Below are 21,347 nucleotides of genomic sequence, written 5' to 3'. Positions count from 1 at the left end.
CCCGTCTTCGAGCGGTTTGAAGACATTCCCAAATGGCGCAATAACGTAAACAAACACCAGAATCGCGGCATAAAATATGAATACTGCCAAGGCCCAAAGTGCTAGATAGAAGTACGTGCCTAAATGTAAAGCGAATGTCACGAGAAGCATGCCCACAATAAGATAGGAAACCAGATTAGTGAAAAACATCTTAATTGTAAGAAATAAATAGTTTCGTCTCGTGATTCTGTTACATCCCGGTGGGTCGCTACGTGTGAAAGTTGCATATGATATATCTGGTACTGAACGGATCGATACATAAATATTGAATAGTGTTATAAATATCGATGTTACGATCACTTCATCTTTAGGATTGGCTTTAAAGATTTTGGCAAGCATTTCGGAATATTTCCAACCAATAGCCAAGAATCCTAAGCGAATTTCGAATGTTTGAAGAATGATATCGATAAACAGTTTCTTGAAAATTGTAAAGATTTCTCTTCGGATTTCCATGGCTCGAATTTGGTTGAAGACAAATGGAGATAAGTCGGGAGCAAGTTCAATAGGCACAAGTACAGTCTTTCGCAATACGTTTACCTGAAATAAAAGTAAAATCGACTGTAGGAAAATATTTCGGTGCAGATTAAACGAAACAAACGAAGTTAAATTCATTTTCGTTGTTTTATTGCATAGTCCTGTGTTTGCACAAAATTTTGGGGAGGAAGCTCAACTCTTGCAGAAACACAAAGCCTGCCATTCCGCTGTGCTGAACTGAGACTTGCTCAATATTTATTTACTTGTTATTGCAAAGCAATAGTGAAAATGTCAGTTGAAGGGACAGTGCTTGAAGAACTATGTTGAATCCCAAAGATATTGTGACGAAAATCACTTTGGAAAAACTATGTATGATGTCAATTTTGAATCGTAGTAATGCCAATTAGCTAGGACGCTAAAACTGAGTAACAACAGGGCGAAAATTTAGTTAGAATGATAACAAATGACTCTAATGTTAGTAAGGGGTCCCTGTCAAAGGGCTAAGTAGTTTCCTAGCATGCCTTTCTGGAACGTTTCGCGGGCTTTAAAAGGGCCGCAGATTCGCCCTCGGAACCACAAAAACGGCAACAACAGCAGGAACAAAGGAAACAGCAACGACAACAACAACAGCAGCAACAACGACAGCAGCAGAACGAAGAAGATAATGGCATGTGCCCGGAAGTCATCACCGAGGAGGAGGAAGGAGACCCTTTCAACTTCGTGGTACGGAAGAAAAAATCATTCTATAGAACTAAGGTTAGTACCACTATTGTAAGTGCCCCACCAACCATCCCACAATCCTCTCCCCAAGCAGTCACCCCAAAGAAACTTAAAATTCCCCCGATAACTGGGTACAAACTGAATGCACCGCAGTTTTTGAAACTAATCAAAGAAAAAGGGTTGAAAGCAACCCTGAAAAACACGAGGGCTGACAGGACTCTCATCTTCGCCGAAACGGTTGAAGATCACTCCGCGATTTTCGCTCTCATAAGAGAGAAAGGGCTGCACGCCACCACCAGCATCCCACCAACCTTGAGAAATAAGTCCCTGATCATTCGCGGTCTCCACAGGGAGACAGATCCCGCGGACATATTGACTCAACGAGGAGTATCCGCAATTCAAATTGAAAAGCGTTGGAAATCTAGTAACGCGAGCAGACAAACTTCTGCATAGCCAAAATCCGACGCTCCCGATGAAGTCGCAATCAGGACTTTTTATAGCTACTTTCGAGCCCTTCCAAGAGCTCAGTGAAGTATATAAAGTTAAATATATACTTCACCAAAACATTTTGCCTGAGAAAGTCAAGCCAATCCAAGAAGTGCAGTGCTACAACTGCCAAAATTTCGGGCACATCGCCATCAACTGTTCTATTGTCCACAGGTGTGTGAAGTGCGTAAAAAAACATGTCCGCGGAGAATGCCCCACACCATCGGATTCGCCGCATTGCAGCCAGACCGGACATCCTGCCAACTACTGCGGATCCCCGGCATACAAAGATATGGTTGCCAGAAGGGAAGCTGGCAGAGCAAAAAAGAATGCGGAAACCGCAAAGACCAAGCAAACGGTGACACAGATGCCACAAAGCACAAATAGGAATACTCTTCCTAAAGCTGCAGAACCTCAAGCTAGACAAGGCAACAAACTGGCCTTCAGGAACTTGGTCGAAAGTCTCACTTCCGCCCAAAGTCCCTTAAAAGTCTTGGGCGATCTCCAGTTAATCTCAAAATATCTTAGCTTCGGTGCTGACTTTAACTCACGGCACAAATCCTGGGGCGATAAGGCAGAAAATTTAAATGGGAAAACCTCGTACAACTGGATCCACGACCCTTTCACGCCAGCCAACTTTGAGGTAGTCTCGCCGGATTCGCGGACAAGACCCGCTAGTCAATCCATCATTGACTTTTTCCTGCTGTCTGATGAAACCAAGCAAAGTTTTTAGGTAACTTCCTGTAAAACTTTGTCAGGCCTGTCCGACCATTTTGCAGTTGAGCTCATAATGGCTTCAACTTCACAACTGCAGAAGCGTGTTAAGAAAACCATCAGATCATTCGCCCATACTGATTGGGACAAATTCAAGTCAGATTTAGCACCAATGCTGCACTTGAAAAAACTCGCTACAGATCGTTCCAAGCCCCGGAACAGCGGTCACGTGCAGACGTGGCACTTCGAAGCCGATAAGTGTGAAGACGTCGACTGATTCCACACTTCGACTTCAGTCGGCAGTAAGCCGCGACGATCAGAGTACTTTTACGTACCCACCGAATTTCAATTCTACCGACCGACGTTAGTTGGACGGATAAGTTCTTAGTTTTTCTATTTTATTTTTCCTCGGGTGAAATCGCAACCCCAGGATGTCTAACTGGGTGACAGTTAAGCGGAAGAAGCGCGCTACTGCGCCACCTGAAGGAGACCCTGTGGAGGACATCGACTCCGTGGAAATAGACGAAGAACCGACAACGAACGCTACAGACCGAAACGATCCGGAAGCAAGAATACAATTCATGCTGGCCCACATCCAACGCCAGAACCTCACGATCCTGCAGCTACGAAAGCAGAGCGAGTAAATGGAGAGTGCATGGATTGCTCAATCTACTGCTCGTCCAGACCACGACCCACTGGGCACTTCTTAGTCCGCGGTAGTGAACGCTGCCGCTGCTAGTGCCGCTGCCACGACAAATCTAGCATCCTCATCCATCAACAGGAAAGTAAGAATACCTCCCATCATTCTGTGCGAAAATGAAGTGGAGCTTCCCGCCATATACACTTAAGAAAAGTGCTCGTGAACTCAATCAGTGACTTCAATGAGACAAGAGATTATCTTGCTAGAAAGGAGAAGAGCTTCTTCTCCTACACTCCCAAAAGCCTGAAACCGGTTAACATGGTTTTCAGCGGCTTGCATAGGTTTCACCCAAGAACCGACGTCATGACTGGCATCGCGCAGTCCGGCTTATCCGAGGCCACTGGCATCAGGAAATACGCGACGAGACGCTCTCTACGAGAAAATCGATCGCTGAACCTCTGGTTAGTCACTTTCCAGCCAGGCTTCAACACGGCAAAGCTCGCCCGAGTCAAAACTCTCCTAAACACGCTCGTTAAATTCGAACCTGTTCCAAGCATGGAGGTGACGCAGTGTAAGAACTGCCAACGAATCGGTTACGCTGGAGTCAATTGTAGCATGCCCTATAGGTGAGTGAAGTGCGTCACTTCACATGCGCCAGGCAAATGCCGTAAAACACAGGAGAAAAAACCCGCCGCTCGAATTAACTGTGGTTCGTCTGAACATCCGGTAAACTACGGGAAATGTTCCGCCTTCTTAGATTTCAAGAAAGGCACCAAAAACAACCCATCATCGAAAGTAAGCCCAGACGTTTTTATCCCCAGGCTACCCACGCCATTCCATCAGGGAAAAACCAGCGGGACTCCTGTTCACACACCTCCCTCAAATGTACATCAGGTCATTAACAACAAGGCCCAGGAACTGTTTAAGTGCAACCTACCGGAACTCAGTCGCCAGCTTAAAACTTTTTTCCAGCTCTGCCCAGTTCCAAGGACATCTGGGAACAAAGGCTGCAAATGATTGCTTTTGTGGCGTCAATCTGCAAAAATTGAATTCTCATTGGTAGTCTACTGATGGCTCCTGATAGGGAATTTATTATCTGGCCTTACCCTGGTAAGTGATCCAATATGGATTGTTGCGCCAAAGATTATTATTTTTACCTCCAACAAGGTAATTTAATAAAAAAACGGAACAATTAAAGAAAAAAAATATCCTTTACAATTTCAGATTTCAGGATGTCTACCAAGAGGTACAAGATGATACTCCCGGAGGAGTTATCACCAGAAGAAGAAGGAAGCCCTTCGAAACTGAAGGTCGTAAATGCGACCCTCCTCGAAAGAGTAGATGAATTAAAACAAGAGACGGCCGCCATAGCCATAGGCATCATCAAGCAGTTGGAGGAGCACTTGGCATTTCTTGAAGGGAGAATGCCGATACCAATCTTGGAGCAGCAGCAATATTATTGTCAATAACAACAACGGGAACAACAAAATGAGCAGCAACAAGAACAAGAACAACATCAAGATGAAAGAGGGATGTGCTTCTAAGTGCTCATCGAAGAAGAGGAAGGCGACGAATTCAACTTCGTGCAGCGAAAAAAGAGAAGAACAAAAGATGAAGTCAGTATTAGTAGAGTAAGTACCCCACACGCACCCTCACCCCAACTGGGTACAAAGTCAATGTACCTCAGTTCCTGCTAATTTTGAAAGAAAAATGGTTGAAAGCAACCCTAAAGAATACAAGGGCCGATAGGACCCTCATCTTTGCGCCGAGCATCGAAGATCATGCGGCGATCTTCAACCTTATTAAAAAAAAGGGGCTACTTGTAGCACGACTAGCATCCCAACAGCCTTAAACACTCAGTCCTTAGTAATCCGCGGTCTCTACAAAGAGACGGACCCGGCCGACATAATTCGAGAGCTCAATGAAGAGTATCTGCACTTGAAGGTCAAAAGCGTGTGGAACCTGATCACGCGATCTGACAAGCTTCTCCATAACCAGAAGCCAACGCTTCCGTTGAAGTCGCAATCGGGGCTGTTCACGGCTACCTTCGAGCCCTCTCAAGAGCTCGATGAAACATTTAAGGTGAAGTATATACTCCACCAAAAATTTCGCTTGAGAAAGTTAAGCCTATCCAGGAAGTGCGCGAGGTGTACAAAACCCATGTGCATGTGCAATGCCCAAGACCCGCGGCAGACACGCCAATTTGCTGCAATTGCGGCCAGACCGGACATCCCGCTAACTACCGCGGATGCCCGGCATACAAGGACATACTTACCAGAAGAAAAGCTGGCAGAGCAAAAAAATGCTGATGCCATGAGAGCCAAACAGGCGATGAGTCAGATGTTACAAAGATTGGCGCATCTTACGCTCAACAACCAAGAATACTCTTCCTAGAACTGCAGCCCCTCAAATTCATCAAGGCAACAAGTTGGCCTTCAGAAACTTGATCAAAACGCTCGCTTCGGCCTTAACTAATGAACACCGACAATTCGCTGCTACACAACTGATAATAAGCCTCTGGAGTTAAAAATTATCACATTTAACTCCGCGTTCTTGGTCTCACACGTCCAACGTGCCACCGGGTAGGAGTTGGTAGATACTTTGGAAGCGGACTTCTACTATGTTTCAGAGATACGATTGAAAAGCAGACACAGTGGCTCGTTGGATCCCTTTATATGGAATAAGTGACATCATTTTGTTGAGGCTGAAGGGCGGGGGAGGCTCTTCCCCATCCATGAAAAAGGGGAGTGTGCATTTTTTTTAACAGAATATGGTCATGTGGGGTATCAAATAATAGGGCTTAATTAGTATTTTTGAGAACTACATTTTTCTAATTTTATTGATATCAAAATATCGACATAAATCCGAGAAAAGACATTTTAGGAAATTGTTCTATTTTTATTCCGCAAATTTCGAACTCGCATGAGTAATGTCGGATGTGTGTGATATCTAATCATATACAAAGTGTCATAGATAGGAAAATCTTTGTCCGCTACATAAAATTTAATGAGAGCTGTGGCAAGGTATTCAGACAGCCCTCGACTGCTTGCATAATTATCTGAATCAAGTTCATGTTGTCTGCTCACTTCAAGTGTAATCATTTCAAATAAAAATTTATAGAAGAAGATGCCGTAGGTTTTTGCATAAGTATAAGCAGCGATAATAGGTCTTTTATCGGCAGGAAAGCGAAAGTAGAAAACATTAAAATAGCTAGGGAGCCCCAACGTGAGATAATTCTCCAAAAACGCCCCCAAAAATACAAAAGAGTAATCAATTAAGACGTGGTGTCTCCTCCAATGATTTAGCTCGTGTGCAACAACTCCACAAATTTCTTTGATGGAGAATTTTTCTTCGTTTTTTGGATCCACAAATGATTTAGATAAAACAATGCGACATGAGAAAAACGTTTCTGTGAAATAAGCATTGAAATTATCATTGCTAGACTGTGTAAGATTGCCGACGAAAAAGTTCTTCATTTTGAATCCGGCTGATTCAACAAGTTTCGATATATTGTCTCGCAAAGGCCCGGCTTTCAGTGGCTCGTGCTCTTCAAAATACGGAGCGTAAATGTAAAAGACGAATTTCACGTAGGCAATAAATATAAGGATGTCCGTCAATGCGATTAGAAGGTAAAACATTTTTCCAAAATTCTTTTTCGTGAAAACTATCCACAAAGAAAGTGGCCAGTTTATTGCGGTTTGTCGAAGAAAGTCAATGAACGTGTTTAATAGGACTTGAAGTGGATGCTTTCCTTCTTTCCCATAAAAGCCCAGTAAAATGTTACCCGGGATATGCGATATGAAAGAATAGCTAAACCAGATTAGCACAAAAATGGTGGTTAGGCAATACTCATTTTGCCAGCGTCTAGCCTTTTTCAAACACTTTTCAGCTAATAGCCATAGTCTAGTAACTAGGCTTGTAGATAGCTCGGCAACTTCAACGCAACAATAAAATCCTTTCATGATGGTTTCTACTGTAATTGATCGTATGGCACTTGGTTTCTGGCCCAAAATATAGTCCAAAGTTATATCTTCTTTAAGTTCATTTGGAACCGACTTCGTATTTTTAATCAAATTTATCTGAAAGGATAACAGAAGCAGAAATACGGAGTTATATTAAAATTAACTAAAATCGGCGCACATGAAGAGAAAAATGAGATTCATGAAAAGAAAACATTGCGTTGATTAATCCTTGAGAATACGCTATTTGAAATCTTTAGCGATATATTTCAGTAATCCTCTAAATTACACGCACTTTCCAACAACACAGACAGAACAATAGCACAGAACAGTCTCAACTTAATCTTGGTGTTGAGATAACTGCATTCCCAGATTTTAGACAGGCACGAAAGCAGATCTAGCGCTGTTAGTGGGTCGGGCAACATTAATTTCGGTGCCACCGTTTGCTGAAAAATACTTGCTAGATATACAAATTGATCAACGTCTTCCATGCTCTGACCATTAATGCATATAGGGAGAGCATGATTTCTCATCAGACTGAGCACCTTGGTTTTGTCGCTGTTTATCTTCTGTGCAACTCTACTTGTCTCTCTTTTCAAATCTAGAACCATTTGGCCAAGATCCATGACGTGATGAGAGAGCAAACAGATGCCATCAGCGTAGCCGAGCTGTTTGAGGAAAAACAGCAGCACGAAAAACCTGACCGATAACAAGAAGAAATAGTATCGGTGAGTTAATGCAACTCAGGTGGACTCTACTTTGGACCTCAAAATCTTCCGAGATTTTATCTCGGCGCAGCACGTGACATGCTGCGCTATCATATGTTGCTCTGATAAAATAGCTCGTAGGGCACCCCAGATACACTCCCTGTTCACACCATCGAAAGATTTCTCGATATCGATGAAGAGCAGGTGCAACGAAGATCTAAACTCCGCACACTGTTCCAAAATGATGGAATGGAATGGTGGTCAATGCAGGAGGATCCCGAGCGGACATGAGCCTACTCTCTGTTGATCAAGCTTTGGAGATGTTCTTTGATGCATTCCAGAATTATTTTGGCTATTATCTTTGCGACGGCAGGGAGTACGCATATACCCCTCCAAGGTTGAGACACCTGAGGGATCTCTTCATTTCCACTCGCTCTCTGAGCCAACAATTGACCCAACATATATTCACCTTGCCCGCCGCTAGCAATTTAAACGCAGCTTCTTCTAGCACGCCGATACTTGCAGTCTGCATCTTCCCATAAGCCTTTCGATTTGACTGCGGCCTTTTATAGTCCCGGAAGCTCGAACACCTTTTCCAGTGCTGCGCGGACATCCTCATCCTCCTCCGTGGTAACCTCATCGATATCCTTGCGCTCGATAGTTACTTCCTGCCGTCTGGCCCTTACTTCAGCCTGCGGTCGAAAGGATTTTTCGACCTGACTGCGGAATTTCTCCACTGTTTTGTCATTAGACTTCTTTAGTTCCAGCACACGGTTGACGCTGTTCCCTAGATCCCTAAGCTCTGGGTCCGGCTTGAATTGCTTAAGAATGTCGGCATAAGTTCCCCCTTTTCGTAAATGACCATCACTTCCGGCCGTATCTTTCTCCCCCTCCTACCTCTTCTTGGAGAAAACCTTGCTCCAAGCACCTATCCCCCCGTGACTTCTTTTTCCAATATTCTCGCCGAGTAACCTTTGCAGAGAAGGTGTCACCTGTGTTGCTTGGATGACTTTCTTACCTGGCATACTCGTTCCGTTCTCATACTGGGCTCCACCATATGCCATTCTGATACCTCTGACCATAACTCTAATATGCTGGTGTATATTGTTCCTATCCTTTCAGAATTCTCAAAGCTCTATTATCTTCCCAGCCAGTGCGGCAAATGCCGCTCCCGAATGGTCGTTTGCTTGTTTATGTATTTGACCCAAATTATGCACGGGCTAGCGTTCACGGACCACAGCCGTACCAATTGGCAGCATTTTGCCTCCCGCTAGCCCCGTGCCCTATAGCAAGTCGTATCTCTCCAGCCATCCTTTCCCTTCTTTAAACGGCCTGCCTGCCATAAGCAAGCAGCCAACGAAGGTTCCCTAAGAATAGTCCGACCTTCGGGTCTCCTGAGTTTTTTTATCCACAACCGGACGGTCATGGTATCGCTCATAGATTTCGTCATTGTGTAGGCTACGGAATCGTCCATCCTCATGTAGGGGGCCAACAATTCTTCGGAGGATTCTTCTCTCGAACGCGGCCAAGAGTTCGCAATTTTTCTTGCTAAGAACCCAAGTTTCCGAGGAATACATGAGGACTGGCAAGATCATAGTCTTGTACAGTAAGAGCTTTGACCCTATAGTGAGACGTTTCGAGCGGAACAGTCTTTGTAATCTGAAATAGGCTCGGTTGGCTGACAACAACCGTGCGCGGATTTCATCATCGTAGTTGTTATCGGTTGTGATTTTCGACCCTAGATAGGAGAAATTGTTAACGGTCTCAAAGTTGTATTCCCCTATCCTTATTCTTGTTCGTGTTTGTGTTTGACCAGTGCGGTTTGATGTTGTTGGTTGATTCGTCTTCGGTGCTGACGTTGCCACTATATATTTTGTCTTGCCTTCTTTGATGTGCAGCCCAAGATCTCGCGCCGCCTGCTCGATCTGGATAAAGGCAGTTTGTACGTCTCGGGTGGTTCTTCCCATGATGTCGATATCGTCAGCATAGGCCAGTAGTTGGGTGGACTTGAAGAGGATCGTACCTCTTGCATTCACCTCAGCATCACGGATCACTTTCTCTAGGGCCAGGTTAAAGAGGACGCATGATAGCGCATCCTCTTGTCGTAGACCGTTGTTGATGTCGAATGGTCTTGAGAGTGATCCTGCTGCTTTTATCTGGCCTCGCACATTGGACAGGGTCAGCCTAGTCAGTCTTATTAATTTCGTCGGGATACCGAATTCTCTCATGGCCGTATACAGTTTTACCCTGGCTATGCTATCATAGGCGGCTTTAAAGTCGATGAACAGATGGTGCAACTGTTGTCCATATTCCAACAGTTTTTCCATCGCCTGCCGCAGAGAGAAAATCTGATCTGTTGCTGATTTGCCTGGAGTGAAGCCTCTTTGGTATGGGCCAATGATGTTCTGGGCGTATGGGGCTATCCGGCCTAGCAAGATAGTGGAGAATATCTTATAGATGGTACTCAGCAACGTGATACCTCTATAATTGCTGCACTGTGTGATATCTCCCTTTTTATGTATGAGACAGATAATGCCTCGTTGCCAATCGTCAGGCATTGATTCGCTGTCTCATACCTTGAGCACAAGTTGATGAACCACTTGGTGTAACTGGTCGCCTCCATATTTAACCAATTCGGCTGTAATTCCATCGGCTCCTGGCGACTTATGATTTTTTAGCCGATGAATTGCACGGACTGTTTCTACTAAACTTGGTGGTGGCAGTATTTGTCCGTCGTCTTCAGTTGGCGGGACCTCCAACTCGCCGATATTCTGGTTGTTCAGTAGCTCATCAAAGTACTCAACCCATCGCTCTAATATTCCCAGGGACATCATTCGTGATTAATTCATTCCCTCTGGGACATCATTCGTGATTCATGAAACAATGCATTAACTCTACTGCCAGCAATGATGACCAGCAATTAAACACCCGAAAAGGTGACAAAACGGAAGAGTAAAAGTAAAAGAGCTACAAAACAATAAGAAAAAATTGCCAAAAATGCTTGATGACAAAAAAACAAGGAATGGAAGAAATAGTAGATCGGCAATAGGAGAACGTTCGTCAAGAAAATGCTATAACGTCTCTCAGAGAATATATGAGTCAGCCCTTGGAAGATTTTGAGATTGAAATTGTTATGTTCCAATTGTCGAGGACGATTTGCATAAGTCGTTTAGCGTCTGAGACTCCTGCATCATCAGTTGGACAATCTTCGCATTAATTGATCGTGAAGTGCACCCAAGATACGGAGATTTTATGGGCCACAGCCAGCGAGTGGAGGTGCAGGGAGCCAGAATTGTAAAGCGAGTCCCCGTCTGATTCTAGTTTGCCCAGCTGTGCTCAGCATCAGTGAAATTACGGGCGAACAAACTAGGTTCGATGATGTGATCCAGGACGCGGATCCGGAGTTTTTGTTGCGTTTTGTCCCTACCGCCAGGGACCTCCCGACCAAATGATCAAAGCCCGGAGGGAACGTGACTCGGGCGACTACTGCAGGAGCCGCTGTGCTTCTACCATCCCGAATTCGGAGCGTAGGCGCGAAAACATGAAGGTCACTACGAATAGATAAATAAATATCAGCGGGAAAACAAGGAAGGAAGGGGGCCCGAGATTAGGGTGGATAGGGACGACCTTCCTCAGGAAACCTGCCTAATAGTCAGTGTGACAGCAAGCCGAAGTATCAGATTTTAGTAGATAGTGAAGCAGATGTGTCGCTAATAACGCGCTTTCTTGCAAGGACGATATCCCCATAATCGGATTTTAAACATTATGCACGCGACTGTCATCAACACCTACGGGTGCGCATGTGCTGTATTTTATCCCTACCGCCAGGGACCTACCGACCAGGCGACTATTGCTGCAACCGCTGTGCTTCTACCATTACGAATTTGGAGCTTTGGCGCGAAAAGGTGAACGTCACTACGAATAGACAAATAAATATCAGCAGGAAAACAAGGAAGGGAGGGGCCCGAGATTAGGGTGGATAGGGACGACCTTCCTCAGGAAACCTGCCTAATAGTCAGTGTGACCGTAAGCCGAAGTATCAGATTTTAGTAGATAGGGGAGCAGATGTGTCGCTAATAACGCGCTTTCGTGCAAGGACGATATCCCCACAATCATTAACACATACGGATCTAGACCCCTAGCTTTTGGCTTCGGACGAGACTTCCACTGGAGATTCATCATCGCAGACGGGGACCGACCTATTCTTAGACCATTTTTTTTTTAAAGATGGATTTTGGGATAAACGCTGTTGGAATCGCGAGATACCCCATTTATATAGTCGCATTAAGCACGAGGTATCATCAAATCTTTCGAGAGAATGTGCAGACAACGGCTCCATCTGGGCAGGATAAGATGGCAAAAAATATTTGAGTCCAGAGAAATTTAACATAATCAAAGCAAAATTTGAGAGAGTGCAGTATCTGACGTCGTTTATATAGGACAAATATCTAATCGGGTATCTCCAGGATCTCACAAACAGCCTACATTGTTGTAAGATCTTCACGACGGTACGTGAAGCTCGATCAAGTTATCATTTGCCAGTGGTCCAGGAAGACAACGGTGACCACCCTCTTCGACCTATTTAAGTTCAATATAATTTTTTTCCGGTTTAAAGACCGCAGCGTAGACGTTTCAGCGCTAAACCGACACCGCCCTTACGGGAATACATCTGAGTGCGGTGTTCGAACAACTTCGGAATTTTGGAGTGATCAAATGCGCGAGGACAACATTTGTTCATTCTTGGTATACCAAATTAGCACAGAGAGGTCCAGATGTCTACCAGGCGAAGCAGCGGCGGTACAGAATTTCAGAAAACCAATATTAATTGACCAACTTAGGCGAGTCTTCGATATTTGAAAATTTCTACAGGTTTCACCTATCAAACGCAGCCTGCGTGCAATCCTCGTTACACAACCTTTGATAGGAATCAGAAAGAAGGTTAGCACTCCAATCAAATTGACATCAGAGCTGGAGCGGGCCAGTTGACAGTTAGACACGCTAAACCACCCGCCATTGAATGCCACGGACACGGAAATGGATGTCTGAACAATGCAGGAGAAAACAGTGAGAGCTGCTAGTTTACTTTTAGAAGAAATTCAACAAATTTCAAACAAAATACACTACGTATGATGAGTTGAAGGCGATCTACAATGCCATTAAATATTTCAGACAATTTACTGAAGTTAATTATCAAAACAGGCCAAAAATTGTACAGGGTGCAGCAGCATAACTTCCTTCTTTAAAATGCGCGCCACTCAGTTAGTTGATGTCATAGCGGAGCGCTAGTGGTCTCGTTCAAGAGGGGATATACTGTAAAGTTTTGTCCCGATACGGTTCAGTCGCCATCATGTGTTGGAATAGTGAGGAGCGTGCCTTTGCCGTTGAGGTTTACTTTTCAAGCGGATGTTCGGTTATTGCAACACAGCATGTATTTCGGAATCGCTTTAATTTAGCCCCCCGTTGGCTCCCGTCCCAGACCGCAAATCAATTGTTACATGGGTCACTACATTCAGACAAACTGCAAGTGCGACAAAAGGAAGAACTGGAGTCCCTCGGCCCGTTAGATCACCTGAGAACATTGAAGCAGTGAGAGCGTCAATGTTGCGATCGCCACGGCGTTCTGCGCGCAAACACGCATCTGCCCTTGGACTATCCGATCGTTCTGTGAGAAGAATTCTTCGTGATGATCTTCATTTTCATCCCAATAAGATGGCGATAGTGCAGGAACTTTCAGAACGTGACTTCAATTCTCGGATGAACGCGTGTGAGCTTCTTCTTGATGTCATTCCCGAGGGTGCTATTGTTTTTTTAGCGATGAAGCCCATTTTCATTTGTGTGGGTCGGTTAACAAACAAAACATGCGCTTCTGGGCTGACACCAACCCTCGAGAATTGTATCAAAAGCCTTTGCATTCACCCAAAGTCACAGTGTGGTGTGCAATTTCCTCAGCTGGAATTATTGGTCCCTGGTTTTTTGAGGAAAATGAGGTTACAGTGACAGTGAATTCGTACCGGTATGTAAACATGCTACAGAATTTTTTTTTCCCACGGCTAGAAAATTTGGATTTGGGGGACACTTGGTTCCAACAAGACGGAGCCGGAAGCTTGACACTTCAGGTAAAAAAAGTTTTATGTTTTCCTATGTGAGGAGCATAACGCAATTCTCCATTGCCTGATAGCATTGACACGAGATATTTAAATCGATCAGTTCTGTTAACGGCAGTGACCTGCCCAGAACTGAGCCCTCGGAATCAGTCAGTCAATCCCGGGCAGTTGAAAGAAAAGGGTAATTAACTTAAAAGCTACAATCCAGGAAATTGGCGATGCTATGAACATCTCACACGCACGCAAACAAGTCGGGAAGCCGCAAGCTAGACACTTCAGGCATTAAAGGGTTTTATGTTTCCCTATGTGAGGAGCGATGAGTGTATGACAGTTCTGGGTATACCTAGCTAAATATTCAACAGTGTTCTTTCTTTTAAAGATCCATTGACACAACCAATTTGACATGGAAAGCACTGTATTGATAACACCCAACTTTATATGCTTATCACATGCATTTCATCTGTCCACCAAATTTCGTTCGGATCTGTTTGGGAGAGAACTGTGTATGACAGACACACAATGAATCGATTTTAATAATAATAATAATCGTTGGTGCAACAATCCAATTGGATCAGGGTCTTGAAGTGTTTTAGAGCACTTTATTCAAGATCATAACCAATAGAATGGATGAGGATATCCAGGCGAATGTCAGGTAATATGGCCTCCTTTCCGAGCATTTGGCTATTGGATTCATCAGCTGCCAGAATATCGACTACAGGAAAGTCCGCTACTTCAGCAGTAACATCAAGTAAAACCTCCACAGCAACATCATCAGCTAAACTATCAGCAACAGTCAATCCACCGAGGAAAAAGTGTAGCAGCGCATGGTGACTATTCCTGAGCACCTTCAGACTCTTCTGGTCCAGAAGGGGGTCCAATACAAATTTAAAACCCTTGACGTTTGTGGATTTGTCCTTCCTGGCTTTTACCAACTTTTCCCTCCAGTGCTCAAAGTCCATGTTCAGGTTCTATTCACCTAAAATGCGGATGATGTCCCCTGCCAGAAGACCAGGTAACTAACAACCGATATGTTCTGTCCTGCGTAGCTCTGTATTTACAATAGTGAACTTGGGCCGATCGCCAGAACTCAAAGTCGGGATTACCTGCTGGAGCCACTTTAAGGCAGTCCCGCTAGTGAACCCCAAATGGAGGAGCCCATCGCGAAAACCTTGATTGTTAATCTTCGTTTCAGGCTCCAGCATTTTTTTCCACAGATATTCCTGGAGGATGGTAAGTTTTGCTCTCCCTGGAGGAATTTCCTCTGTCTGTGACTTCTTACCACTTGGCTTCCATATTCATGTTTTTGGATATCCTAAGTGTAGTAGTGAACGACTACAAGCTCCTCCACCGCGATGAGGTGGTGACCCAGGAGGGAACTTCCGTCTACGCAGGTACGACTTCACACCCTGACACACGAAATAGTTTATTCGGGTGGTCGAACTAGAAGGAGTCAAAGGATATTGATAGTCGGGCGTGGTGTCGTTTGTCGTGTTAATTCAGTAAAACTGGCAGACAAGCCAAGTTACCACATCAGAGGGTAGGTTTAAGCACGTTCACATTGGTATCATGGGCCCCTTGGAAGACTCGCAGGGGTACACACATGTCCTGATTATGGTGAATTGATTCATCTGATGACCAGACATGGTGCTGGTCAAAAATATATCGACAGAAATCGCAGCAGATACTTTCTTTGCTATATGGGCCTCCAATTTTGGAGCACCAACGATCAAGGGTCGCAGTTCGAAGCAGCGTTGTTCAAGGACGTGAGAAGATTCGGACTATCGTTTATCACTCCACTTCAAATGGAATTTCTAGGTCATTGAATATTCCTGGGATTCAGGAACGTGGGTGGCGGAGGAGGAGGATTTAGTGACTTAGTGACATCATCAGTAGAGTTGGTCTATGGAACTCCGCTGTGGGTGTCATGAGAATTCCTTGTCGGAGGACGAACCGCCAGATCCTCAACTGTTTCTGGAACAGTTCAAAATGTTCGACCTCGATGGCGAGCCACCACCGCAAACAAATTTTTATTCACGATCAGATTAGGGTTGATCGATTGCGAAGATCGCTGGAGTCCCCCTTACCAAGGGTTGTTCAAAGTTATCGCGTGTCCTTCGGAACAAGTTTTCACGATAGATATGCGTAGGAAACACATCAATGCTAATGATTCGCACCTGGAAAGCATTGATCGACGTTGAGATCGAATCCCCAGAAATTACGTATGCAATTCGAATGATTATTTAAAATTACGGGTAAGGATTCTGATTATGGAAGTCTTCGGGGTTCACGTAGGAAGGGATTTTGGAAGCCTCGAGTTTTCACATGAATGTAATCAGTTCGAATACAGAAGTTCCGGCATCCATGTAGCAATATCTAAAAACATAGCAACAAACATCCAATACAGGTTGAAACGGAGTCGTTTACCTGCGCAATCGTCTTGGTTCAAGCGCGAATGAAAGGAAAGAAAAATAACGATTGTAGGGTGAATTCGACATTGTCATCATGAGATGATCTAGCATAAATCCTGCGATTTGTCTTAGAAAAATTAGGGAATCGAGGCCAACTCGTAGAAAGTGTCGGGTGAACCGCCTGAATCAGCAAGTGAAGTTTTTCGAAGCAAAGTTTCCTCGGCGCAGCCGCACTGTGGATCGGGGACATTCACTTGGTCAAATTGTGGTGTTCTGCCTCGATATAATCATATATATGATTGCCATTTATCCCTTGGTCAACCACACCAACGGGACATCGCTTGTGGTTATCTAAGATGCACTTCAGCTCCCCCCACAACTTCTCGATACGACCGCACTCCTTCACCGTTCTGCGCCAAGTGTCCACCTGCCAGCCATCTTAGACGAGTGGATTCCACTGCATGCCGCAGCCAGCAATGTAATTGTCGCTCCTCCTTTGTGTGTGACCTATCCACTGCCACTTTCGCCTTTAGATCACATTGCGTACGGACCCTAGGCCTGTGTACCGACCAATTTCTTCATTTATATTAGGCCAGCACACTCCGATGATACGCCACAGACAGGTGTTGACGAAGGCTTGGAGTCTTCGAGTGATAATGAGGATCACTTTCTGAGTACTACTCCCATATAGCAACACAGAAAAAAGAAGAAGAACAGTCTAAATTTGATCTTGGTGTGGAGACAACTGAACTTGTAGATATTGGACAAGGCAGCGAAAGTAGATCTAGTGCAACTAATGCGTCGGGCAATATTATCTTCGAGCCCACCGTCAGCAGAATCCACAGATTCTCTGTTCATTAATGGAGATAGCGAGATAGTCATCGCCTGTTCGACTGAGAACCTTAATTTTCATGGAGTTTATTTTCAGTTCAACTTTAATTGCCTCTCTCCCCAAATCCAGGGCCATTTGGATAAATTCAATGACCCGGTCAGGGAGCAAACATAAGCATAATTAGAAATAATTAAATTAACTAAAGCGTGAAAGCTTTCGAAAAAATCTAACCAATTTTAAATCACTGATTTATAATGAATTGAGAAGATCATTCCGTGCGTCCTAATAATTGAATGGCTCTGATTGGCTTTGGCTGTGATTTCTGGAACAACGCCTTTTCATGTTTTAGCTTCACAAGCTAGTTTCAGGTGTTGACGGTATGTTCGAGAGATTGACAGACTTCAAAGACTAAACACGAAAATTACTAGATTATAGAAATGTTGGTGTTTTCGAATTTCCCTGAATTGCCGCTCGTGGTGGCCCTAGTGACCCGATTTCGATTCTGTTGCCTTTTGTTAGGCTATCATGTCGGCTACTGGCATCTCCCCCCAATCTTCAGTCTAATAGCTTGACAATTGTGGCTTATTAGATATATCTGTTTGTATTTAATTTGCAACAGCGAGATTGTAGATGATTTTATATACTTAGGTGTGCAACTGACGAAAGTCCTGGGGGTTCAACGTGAGTACCTGCTGTGAAGGCTTAATCCCACGGTCCTTTTCGGACGCGGATTGATTTTGTGACCACAATCAGAGCCCCGCCATGCAAGCACAGCGGTCCTGGTTTATACTGAGTGCAGGCTCAGCATTCATACCAGTGGATGCGAAGCCTATCTAACACCTCTGCCGCAACTAAGGGGTACGGCGCCCGAGTTGTACAGCGCAACTCCACGCTTGAGCTCCGAGCTCTGCCCGCGATGTAGGCATAACCACAACCAATATGAAACTCCCACTAGGGGGCCAACCGCAAATGACCGGGCCGAGAACACATCCTCCAGGAATTCTCCTGGAGCATATGCTCTCAGAGGGCCATCCCGGTTCCCATGGTACCAGATAACCTCCGGTGAGGCTTCGTGGCAGAGCCACTTCAGATGAGTTCCTTGCAGACTCGCGTCTGATCACCCTCATCGAGTACGTGGGGACGGAACGGTGTGCAACTGACGAAAGATAGAAATAAACTTGGAGAAATAAAATGACGAATTTAGCTCGCAAACTGAGCCTTCTATTGGGTCCTACCGATTTTAGAAGCCATACTCCGAGTATGGAAAACGATAACAAAACCTCAAAAATATTAGGCGAAGACGGCATTTTTCTGAGTACTGTGCTTAGTCGCTCGTACCACTTTTCTCGGATTGTTTGCATCCGTAAATCGCCTTGCGTAGCCTGCACGCTTGATTTCCTCTGCAAGGCGTTCGGTAGAATCGGCGAGTCTCTTCGCTCGCTGCTTATTATATCCTCCAGAGCTTCTTTCAGTGGCTCTTGAACTTCCATATATAGCTCCTCGTCGACTTCCCCATGGAGATATGCTGTTTCCACATCCATCTGGCGCAGTTTCGCTTCCATTCCAATTGACAATGCCGCCAGCAATCTAATGGTTTCCAGTCTTGCCGCTGGTGCTGATGTCTCATCACAGTCGAATCCAGGTCTTTGCGTAAAGCCCCTGGCCATTATATTAGGCGATGACGACTTTACGGTTTCTTACCAAGCAGAGGCAAATCGTTAGACGCTGCCTCATCTCTGCCCTGGGAGCAGCGTGACCGAAGCGGTTTGCAGATGTTAAGTGCTCCTTTATATAATTCGCAGAACACGCCATGGCTGCGAATTATATTGAACGTAAATCCGCCCATACTTTGGACCAACAAAGCTTGGCTAGAGCTGAACATATTCTTTTAAGGATTGCGGGTTCCTATGGGGAGCAATTTACTCCCTGTTTTTTTGGTCCATGGATACCTCATTTAGCAATTATAATAGCACTCAAACTTCAAAAATATTAGGCAAAGACGGCTTTACGGTTTCTTAGCACGGCGTGTTCTGCGAATTATAAAAAAGAAGCACTTAACATCTGCGAGCCACTTCGGTCACGCTGCTTCCAGGGCAGAGATGAGGCTGCGTCTGACGATTTGCCTCTGCCCTGGTAATTTTTGAAGTTTGATTGCTAAGCCCTAAACGAGAAGTCCGTGGACCAAAAAAAGAAGGAGTAAATTGCTCCATATTTGGTCTGGTCCGACATCAAGTGGATGCGGACTTAGGACCCTGCAATCCTTAAACAAGTCGGGAAACCGGAAGCTTGACGCTTCAGGTATAAAAGGTTGAAATTTAGCGCATATATACGAAATATTGTCCCCTATGCTGGTATAAAATTCGGAAGTCCCAGGATGAATTTAAGGGGGGTTTTCAGTAAATTTCTAAAAAGTAGTAATATACTATTAGTAAGTTTATTTGAGCAGATATCGGAATGGGACATATTTTGAGGCCTAGATTTCATCTAGGCGCACCACCCTGATTTTTTTCGGATTTTTAGGTTGGGTAGTTTCCGAAAATGAGTCCTGCCTCACTTCAAGTGCGTACATTTTGACTCCTTACTCGCGCACTTTGCAATTTATGCCAAAACTAATGTCAGTTCCGGAAAGTACAAATCGGGACCTTTCATTTGATACCCTACACAACTATATCCGGTGAAAAAATTTTTTGAATCCCACCTTTGCATGTATGGGGAGCCCCCCTTTAAACTCCACCTAAATTTATGCCACTCGCTGTATGCGTGAGATTTCATAGCTCCCATCTGTCCACCAAATTTCGTTCGGATCGGATTAGCCGTTTTGGAGAAAAGTACGTGTGACAGACAGACAGACAGACATTGAATCGATTTTAATAAGGTTTTGTTTTACACAAATTTTCCGAATTTGTCGAGAAAGTTGATCTAAATTACATGGCTTGCGTCTTTTCATCAGAGCCCACACATTTTCTATGGGATTTGCATCCGGTGACTGAGATGGCCAATCTAAAGTGACAACTCCATTTTGCGCCTTCCACTCGCTACACGCCCAACTCCGATGTTTCGGATCGTTGTCCTCTTCCAGCTTTCATTTTTCTTGATATACCATTGCTTAGCAGATGGTAACAAAGCCTTTTGATATATTTTATTCATTTTTTCGGCATTTAAATTCTCGGTAAATAAGAACAAAGTACCGAAAACTTTGTTTGAGAAGCACCCCCAAACATGGATCTTGACGGGGTGTTTAACAGTCCGTTGAAGCATCCTACTGGTGGAGGTTGTCCAGGCGTGTTTGATGCTCGGAAATGCCCAGAAGGAGGATTCATCAGAAAAAATTACGTTGCTCCAATCGCGGTCCAAGTTTTCCTTCGCCCATTCCACTCGTTTTTCAACGTGTTTTCCACTCAACACTGGTTTTTCCAAAGTACTGCGATATTTCAGTTTATTGGCAAGCAAGTGCTTGCGAATCGTTCCGTAAGATATGTCAACACCTTTTGCTTTCAATTTCACAGCAGCTCCACGTAAAGTCAAAGTTGGATCTTTCGAGAGCAATACGAGAATCTTTTTTTCGTCTTTTTTTGAGACTTTGCTTGCACTTCCGCGATCAGGACAATCATCAACGTTACCGACCTTTTTATAGCGATTTATCCACTTGCTAACGAACTGCTTCGACTTTCCCATATATTTCGCAGCAGCAGTTTGCGTTAATTTGGGTCCTTTTTCATGCAAACATAGAAAAATTGCCTCAAAGCAAGAGGCGTAAACAGCACTCATTTCGAAAAACCACTCAATTGAAGACTAAATTTGACAGAGAACTGACTTTTTACAAAAAGCAGGACTGAGGTGCCCTCTATGTCATAGAAAAAGAAACAGGACGCTCAGATTTTTTATCTACGTGTAACAATGACCACGCGACGGACGATTCCGTAGCCTGCACAATGACGAAATCTATGAGCGATACCATGACCGTCCGGTTGTGGATAAAATCCGGCTCAATAGGTTACGGTGGGCGGGTCACTTAATCCGTATGGATGAAGATGATCCCACCCGGAAAGTCTATAAGGGCAATATCTATGGTAGGAAAAGAAGACGAGGCAGACCCTGCCTAAGATGGAGCGATGGCGTGGGCCAGGACGCCAGACAGCTTTTAGGGATATCGAATTGGTGGACCTCGGCGCAAAACCGGGATGTCTGGAGTTCCTTATTAAGGCAGGCCTAGACCGGATACCGGTTGTTGCGCCGTTGATGATGATGAATGACCACGCTCTTA

General features: G+C 44.5%; 1 protein-coding gene across 1 annotated transcript in view; it reads right to left on the bottom strand.

Moving 5' to 3' along the window:
- LOC119654284 (CAAX prenyl protease 1 homolog) overlaps positions 1-21,347 on the bottom strand; it is a 45,052-nt gene that overhangs the window by 2,455 nt on the left and 21,250 nt on the right. The window lies entirely within an intron of this gene.

This window comes from Hermetia illucens, chromosome 4 (assembly GCF_905115235.1).
Source record: "Hermetia illucens chromosome 4, iHerIll2.2.curated.20191125, whole genome shotgun sequence".
Classification (NCBI taxonomy): domain Eukaryota; kingdom Metazoa; phylum Arthropoda; class Insecta; order Diptera; family Stratiomyidae; genus Hermetia; species Hermetia illucens.
The sequence above is the reverse complement of the archived record's forward strand: the minus strand, read 5'-3'. Positions and strand labels throughout refer to the sequence as shown.